This window comes from Curcuma longa, chromosome 2 (genome assembly GCF_044706935.1).
Source record: "Curcuma longa cultivar G26 ecotype Majalengka, Jawa Barat chromosome 2, ITB_CL_G26_1.1, whole genome shotgun sequence".
Classification (NCBI taxonomy): Eukaryota; Viridiplantae; Streptophyta; class Magnoliopsida; order Zingiberales; family Zingiberaceae; genus Curcuma; species Curcuma longa.
The window spans coordinates 15,975,180-15,984,148 of NC_133862.1; positions in this window are offsets into that span (position 1 = coordinate 15,975,180).

Here is an 8,969-nt window from a genome sequence, read left to right on the forward strand (position 1 = left end):
GCCTTTTGAGTTTTGATCAAGCAGTTCCAAAATAGTATAACTTTGATCCATGTTGTTTCAAAATGAAACTTAAAAAAGTATTTCAGATATTAAATTACGAATAAGACACTGATTTAATAATTTTTTAAAGAAGAATACTTTTTTAATGATATTAATAATCAAGAGCGCTCTTTTAATTTTGTGCTAGTAACATATCTAAAGAAAACACAGAATGAATAAAAGGAGAATCATAATGCAGAAATACAAATGCAACGTGATACTGAATACGATATGTACCTATTATATTCAACTTAATTTAATCCAAACATTCAACAAGCAAATTGATGCCCATAATATAATGGAAATGGAATTTTAAAACTCTTCTTCAATCCATGCCAAGGGGATAGGGATGGAGTTAGAAATAGGAGGTGGACTGGACTCTGAATGTGGAAGGGCTATACTTTAGTGAACTAAGTAAAAAATGTTAATAGATAATAATAACAAAAAAATTGAACTGTGTTAGAGCCTAAGACAACCCTGCTTAAGATCAGTCTCTGCAAGGGGACGATGATGAAAACTACAAATAAGGAAGCCTTTTGTGAACGACAAAGTAATTAAGTTGCAAATGTATTTACCAATCTTATTTTTTCTGCTTTTTTGGAGGATGCTCTTGTTACAAATGACTCCGCAAGGGGATTTTTGACTGTCGCAATCTTGGGACTGATTTGTTGTTATCGTAAGTTGTCTATTAATTACAAATGGCATTACGACGAAGCTACCATCATGGTTACTGTCCCAGTATCAGCATCGCAAATAGATCATACAATAGAAAAGTCCTCACAATCATCATAAGCGCTTCATAATAATTGTTGAGAATTGACATTGCTATGGTTGTTGCTTCGTAGATTAAAAACGAAATAAAAATGTGTTAAAAATCAAAAAAAAAAAAAAATCTGAATACAGTTATACATTTTAACAATTAATTCAACAAAAATGAAAACATCACATCATATATAATAGTAACAACAAAGACATACATCATGGCATCCGCATCACAATTATAGCACAAACAACATCAAAACAATGTATGAAAATTTTAAGTTAAATATTAGATATATAATAACAAATATTTTTAATGCAAATTAATGTAAAAAATATAAGTTAAAGTAAATCTGAATAAAACATATTAATAGCAAATAAAAAAACTAAATACGATGTTGGACAACCACGAGGAGACGGTTTTGTCGTGAGGCAATGATCGATCACAAGCAAGACTAGAATGAGAAGTAGGAGAATGGACATCTAAAGCAAGAGTGGTAGGAGGAGCAAGAAAGCACTTTACGTGGTTGTGGATTTCGGTGCAACAAGGCTCATGAGTGGTTGTTTTCAACCACGTTGTCTTGACGATGTTTTGATGTGTTTGGTAAACGATCTAAGTTAGGTTTTTTTGTAGTTCTAATATGTGTGCATTGAGTTTGTTTAGATTTGGTAGGTTGCACATGGATCTATTGAATCTTGTGACTCACTGGAGTGAGTCATGTCAATTGGAGACTTCGAAGTTAGGCCTTCGGGCAAGTGATTGGAGACATGAAGGCATGGTCTTTGAACATGTGGAGACTAGGAGGCAAGGCCTTCGGGCATGTGAAGAGCAGGAGGTGAGACCTTTGGGAATGCAAAAACCTAGATCATAAAGCATTGGCCATTTTGAATGATGTGGAGGTTGATATTTGCATATATCTCAAGCATTGGAGAAGGAACCCTTGACAACATCAAGGGTTAATTAAATCTACATCAAAGAAGATATAAGAAGAAATCAACCATGGCACTCTTTTAAATTCTGGCCTCAACATGCGATTCTTTATAGATGTTATAAAGAAGAATAAAAATCACATAATATGCTTTAGATGCCAGGAAAAGGGACTTTACAAAAGCAAATGTCCTCATTCTTTCATGCAAAGAAGGAGAAGTTTAAAAAAGAGAAAAAAAGACATCATGAAGTTTTAATTAAAACTAAGGAAGACACCCTTTCAAGTTGTCAAGCCAAATAAAAGGACAACATAGTTACTTCATGTGCAGTAAGAAGGGCTATTATAAAAGAAAGAAGGGCTATTATAAAAGCACTAAAAAAAACTAATTTAATGACATATTTTAGTGACAAAAAAATATTCATCACAAATAAATAATGACCTTTGCGACAAAAAATATAATCATTGCAAATTAAAAATGAACTTTACGACAAAAAACAATTGAAACCAAATTAGCAACAAAACTATTTTATTATAAAACTTTGTTACAAATATTATATTTGTCGTAAATTTACGACAAATTCTGAATTCGTCGCAACATTTGCAACGAACTCAAAATTCATCGCAAATATTGTGATGAAAAAAATTAGTCATCATGCGACGAATCCAGAATTCGTCACTAAATCTAAAGATCTTCGCTAAAATAAAAAATCAGTTGGGATTTGAAAATTGACAATGAATCCATGATTCGTCCCTAAATTAGTGACGAGTCTCGAATTCATCGCTAAATTTAAGATCTTTGTCATATGTCGAGATGACAATTTGGCGATGAATCACGAATTTGTCGTCATATTTAAACTTCTCCAAATTTAAAAATCTATCAGAATCTCACATTTGGTGATGAATCCATAATTCATCGCCAAATTGGCACGAACTTGACGACGAATTAATGTTCATCAGCGAAAACCCTAACTTAATGAGTTTTCGACCCCCCCCCCCCCCTCCCAAATCTAACCAATCCCCTAAAATACATCTGGGCGACACCGACAACGATGGTAATGAATGAGAGCTTGAAGAAATGTGACGGTAAGCTTCTCCCCTCTCCTTTCCATCCCCTCTCATTTGCGCCCCTTCCCTCACTGGCTGGATCTGGCCATGGCGAGGTGCGGTGGCCACTAGTCATGGCCTGCCAGCCATAACCTCGAGCGCTGGCTCAGGCTAGTCGTCTATCGGGCAATGAGCATAATGTTGAATGTCAAGGTAGAGCATAATGTGTATGAAGATTATTTTAATAATTTTGTTCAAGTTATTGGAGAGGTATGTAGGATCATTAGGAACGTTAGAGGGGGTGAATAATGTTTTCATTATGTTTTCAAACTTTTAGATAAAGCTTATAAAACTTTGCGTATAAGGAATAGAGAGAGCAGTGGAAATAACACAAGTACACAAAGATTTACTTGGTTTACAGCCACAAACTGCTACTCCAAGGCTGACGATTAAGAGACCATTTTCGATGAGCAATCCACTATGTAACTTCCCTTTTTACAAAGAAGAGTCAGGCGCTTTACAAAAATAAGATTAGTAACACGGATACCGATTGAGAATTTAAGAATAGAAAATGTAAAGAATAATTATACTGACAGAATATGTAGATGTTGACTTAGCTCCTCGGTGCGACGACAGCGTTCCGGATGATCTTTCTTCATGCAGATGGTCGTCATTAGATTGCAAATTGATGCTTTAAAGGCTCTCCCTCGAGGGTCTTTTATTGAGTGATCCGGGCGCTTGGAAGCCTTTCCAAGCACCTCCATGTTGTCCGTCGATCCACTATCGACGCTGCTGACTCGGTACTTTCAAGTGCTTGTATTCCTTTCCAAACGCCTTTATACTGATGTGGAGGTTCCGGATCAACCTTGACTCTGCAATGCCTTATCCAGATCGAGGCACCTAGAACCTCTCCAAACGCTTGGAAGCTGAGGTATCCCAATTACTGAGACTTTGCCACCTCACCGCTTCGTTGGCCCCATTCCGTTGATGTCCAGTCACTTGGAACCACTCCAGGCACCTAAAGTCTGATTGCGTAGATCCAGATAAGGGCGCTAGGAACATAAGACTCCAGCTCCTCCTTTCCTACATTATAAGTTAGTGTAAAATATAATAATAACATGAAAGAAACAGTTTTAACAAACTATTTTAATCTTGACTTTGGATTTCTAGTGAAATTTTAGGTCAGATCGACGCCTACAGTTTTCCTTACCAAGAACGCATCCTCATCCACTTCACTCAGAAGAATTTACCTTGTGTCAACCAAGTCCTCTAGACTTGTTGAATTTTTACTTAGCCTCGATCCTCGTCTCTCAGGATTTCCACCGTTAGGCATCCAGTCCTCCAGACCTGCCTAGTCTTCCACCTAGTGTACTTGATCCGCCAAGTTTTTCTATCTAGTCCTCCAAACTAGATCTTCCCACCAAATCCTCCAGAGTAGGTATGCCCAACCTCTAGCTAGGACTTCCACCGCCTAGTTGCAATTAGAACTTTCCTATGCCTAGTGATAACACTCATTTTCATAATTTATTTTGGCTCTAAAACTTGATATTTTGACCCTCTCGTTGTGTAACTATTGAATATTAACACATATTGTTTATTTACACAGCTAGGATTCTGGTATACATCCCAACAGCCAGGACCTTGCCCTGAGGTAGGCATATGATGTCGCAACCTTATCATGAGGTAGGCACATGATGCCAAGACCTTGTGGTGAGGTAGGCATATGATGCCAGGACCGGATCATGAGGTCAGTGCTTGTATGCTTGTTACAAGAGGACGGGATTTATTCATCGGTGCCCTAAATGTTGTAGCCCGTGGTAACCTCCCAAGGTTGTTTGTTTGAGATTCGTGCGAGGCTTGCGATGATTATGGGGATTGGGTTATGAGTACTGAAGTCCAGGAGAGCTCGGTTTGCCTTGTAAGTCTAACGCCGATCTACTAGTGAGGTTGGTCAAGGAGTTTTATAAAGGATCAAACTTAGTCGTAAGGGTGTTTGAGAAGGGGATCCCACCAGATAGTGAGGTCGGATCTTAAAGAGCGCATGATTTCTGAGGGATTGCGATGCATATATATGTGGTATGAGATATTTACCTTGGGTACCAAGGTATACCCCGACCTCTTGATGAGGTCGGTGTTCCCTTGGTCGTTAATTGGCTTGGGGTTAAGGTGCCTGAATCAAGGTCTAGTTGTTTTGGTTGAAGTAGTGAATGATTCTTCAAGTACGCTACTGAGGACTGGGCTTTCCTCTTAGGGAGGTCTATTTTTCTTACCTTTCTCATGATTTCGAGGGAATCTTGTTCCATGTCTACTCCAAGTTTTTATTCCTTCTCCACGTCGTCATGCCACGTGTTTCCATGTCCCCAAGGCTTATCTTCACCGGATCACAAGCCTCCCGACCTAGTTTAGTAGAAGGAGACGTAGTGCGACTGACTAAACCCGAGTTTGGCTCTAATGGCCCCCGTTTCTTTTACTCCAGACTCTATCTTAATTGAGGTAGTTCTGATAGGGCATCCGCCCGATTTATTGTCTGCTACTGTCCGTCGATCTAAGGCTTGGTACTTCAACGGCCGAGATTAACTGACCGTTTGATTTAACTCTTCTCTCCTTCGTCTTCTCCATTCGCTTCTTCGAACCCTAACCCCCGCTTTCGCACCCTCTTTCGCCTTTGCTCCAACTTCCTCTGCGAGCCCCGTGCTTTCCGTAAGTTTCCCCTCCTTCCCTCAAGTGTTGTTGTCGCGCTCTCGACGGGTCTTCGTGGTCTTCATCCTCGTAGGTTCCTTCGAAACCCTAGCTTTTCATTCCCGATCGCCTCCATCTTCCTCCTGCCATTCCTGTAGCTTGTTCTTCTTCTTTGGTTGTCTTTTCTGCCCTTCTCTTCTTTAGGTTAGGGTTTTCCCCGCAAGTTCTTTCCTAGTTCGATTAGTCGTCGGTCCCTTAGGGTTTCACCGTCGCCTTCCTTCCCCAGCGTTCTCCTGTGTCTGCCCTAATGTCGGCCAAGGTTCCCTGGTACGAGAGTTGTAAGCCTTCCCGGTTTAACGAAGATGATGAGATCCTGCTCCGAGCCCAGTATGGGATTCTTTCCGACCATGAGATTTTGATTCCTACTAGGGCTCAGAGACCACACGAACCTCCTCCGGGATACGTGACCTTCTTCCGAGAACAGATAGAAGGAGGCCTACGTTTTCCTTTGCCTTTCTTCCTGCAAAGCCTTGCCTCCTACTTTCAATTCTCCCTTTCTCAACTTGTCCCGAATTCTTTCAGTTTGATCTGCTGCGCTCCATCATCTTTGATGTTTATCAAATTCCTAGGGATCCTACCACTTTTCATTACTTCTTTTACCTCAAGAAAGGAGGGAGAGGTGAGATTTACCTAGCTGCTAGGCCCGACCATAATTTCTTAGATAAATATCCTACCTCTCATAAGGGTTGGAAGGACAAGTATTTCTTCCTTAAGCCTCCCCGACCTTATACCTGGCCGACCTTCTGGCGTCCGGAACCACTTCCCCCCTGAGTTTGGACCAATATAGGTTGAGTCATTCCTTCCTTACTACTTCTGCAATCCTGTTAGATCTTAAGTTCGATGTGAATGTCCTGATAGCTAATGAAGCTTTGTTGTACAAAGCTGGGCTGAGTCCAAATGACATCCCTATGGATGCTTCCTTGAGTAAGTTCCTCCTGTATCCTTTGATGTTCATTTTTTATACTAACTAATTTTTCCTTTTCTGGTTTTGGTAGGGGAAATCATGTTGAATGCCTGTGTGAAGAAAAATATGAAATGGGAGCTCACCACTACTGACAGCTGGTGGGTAGCTGAGGATGCCGCTGGGTCTTCAGCAGCTACCCCGGAGGAGGGGGATTTGGTTACTGCTGATCCGGGGGGTTCTGTAGCCGATGCCGAGCCCCGGATTGATACCGTTGCTGCTGCTGATACAGGGTTACCCCAACCGGCTTCTGCTGAAGAGACCGTCCACATCTACGCTTCCCTCGGCCCTTTCACTGGGGAGACCTCAGATACGGTGGTGGAGCTGGATCCCTCCCTGGTGGCTGAACCAACTTCAGAGGTGCCAGTGCCAGATTTTTCTACTTCTGTGACCCCCAAAGAGACGCGCTCAAGGAAGAGGGTCAGGGAGGAAGGAGAGCAGGTTCCTGACAGCCCCGGGTGGGCCTGAAGCTGTTATCATAGAGATATCCGAGGTCGAGCCTGTGGAGGGCCAGGTCCCTCCTCCTGAGTCAGAGCCCTTGGAGATCTCTCCTCTAAGGTCTATCCCTCCTGAGCTCCGGACCAAGCGGCATCATGATAAGGGTAAATCCCCTAGCTACTTCCTTCGAGACTGCCCCAGCTCCTATGAGCCTGTGAAGCCAAAGAAATCTCGGGTCGCGCGTCCCCCTCGGGCTCCAGTTAGTTCAGAGCCTTCCCCGTGGACCGCTCCTTCAGGCTCAGCTGACAAGGCCTGTACTTTAGTAGAGGATTATAGGCGCTATGAGACAGAGGTGCTGCCCAAGCTGCCCAACGACTTGTTGTGTCAACGCATAAATGGCTCTCTTGCTAAGGTATTGTCTCTAGTTCTTTTTTCACTATTAATACTAACCGTGGCGGTTGGGTGGTTATTTATCCTTAGGTCTTGAAGGAGTATCAAGAACTGGAGCGTCGAGTCCCTCTCCTGGAATCTGCTAACCGTCAGCTTGAGGCTCAGGTGGCCGACCTCCAGACCCAGTTGAAGACCCCTGTCCTTGAGGCGGAGCTAGCTAGGGTTAGGGCCCATGCTGAGACTTCCCGTTTGGAGGCTGAGGGGGCTCATGCCGAAGTTAGGAGGATCTCGACAGAGTTGGCCAAAATGCACAAGGATGCCGAGCTCAGGACCTCCCGTCTCCAGCAATTAGAACAAGAGTTGCAGACCTCTCAAACTCCTTGAAAGACTTCTCAAGGGGAGCTAGCTACGGCCCAGCAGGAGGTAACCCAACTGAAGGAGGAGCAAGGTAAGTTGGAGGCTGACCTGGCAGCTCAGTTGCAACCAGCGGGAGGGACTCCACAAGGAGCTCCTGGAGAGCATCCAGCAGAGGCAAGCCCTAGAGCTTCAACTAGCTGAAGAGAAGAGAGTACGGGAGCAGTTATCTTCTGACCATGAGAAGACTATTGTAGCTGACCTCCGCAAAGAGTTGGCTAGGTTGAAGGAGGATGGAGGAGCACCTATGGCAGGAGAAGAGGGCTGCCTTTTTGAAGTCGCCCGAGTTTTATGAGCTGCTGGGAGCCGTACCAGTAAGATGCTGAAGTATGGCTTCGATGGAGCAGGGAAACAGTTCGTGCGGTCAGGCCTGATACCCAAGGGTTCCGACCTACGTTTTTTGGATCCTCACAAAGTGTGGGATGAACTTCCAGAATCAGAGAAACAAGACTAGAAGACTGTTTTAGGGGCTGACTTTGTTGTATTATTTTTTGGAAACTTCGGTATGGGATGTTTGACTTATCTTTTAATCTCCTTGCTTGTAGTATGTGACTTAACTTTTAAATCTTTCGACATAGTATGCGACCTAAGGCGTGTTAGTGGTGGTTGTTGAGGAGTGTCACTTGTTTGTTTATATGTTTTTTGCCTTGTGTTTTCGTTGAGCTCCTGTATTTACTTGGGTGTTATTAGAGCTCATTCCGGGCTTGCTGTATTCTCCTAGGCTTTCTCGAAAACCCCTTACTTCGAGCTTCTGGGAAGATAAGGGCTGTCTTATCTTCCCCGCGGAGCTAAGGTTTTCACTAGGTACCGGTCGAGCTTTCCCTATAGGAAAGTACCAGTTTCCTTGAGCTATCGGGGTGTGTGCCTCGCTAAACTCTTACACAAGTTTTGATTTGCTTCCTAATATGTGTGTCGGGTTCTCGCTCAGGCCTGCTTTGGTTTTTGAGGTACATGCCGAGCCCTCGTTCGGGTTTGCTCCACTTCCTAATGTTCATGTCGAGCTCGTGTTGGTCACGTCCGGTGGTATTGTGCTCGGTATAGGCTGGTTCCTATTCCTGTGCCAGTGGGCCTTTCCCCTCCTTCGTGGGCTTTATGACGCGCCATTTTGCTGATCCAGCATAGGAACTGATTCCTCCGTAGGAATAAGTCCATTATGAATAGCATGCGCATGGAACGGGTGTGTGAGATTATTTCGCCAATGGTTGGGGTATCTTGGATCCCTTATATAAAGGGATTGTCAGCCGTCTTGTTTCTAC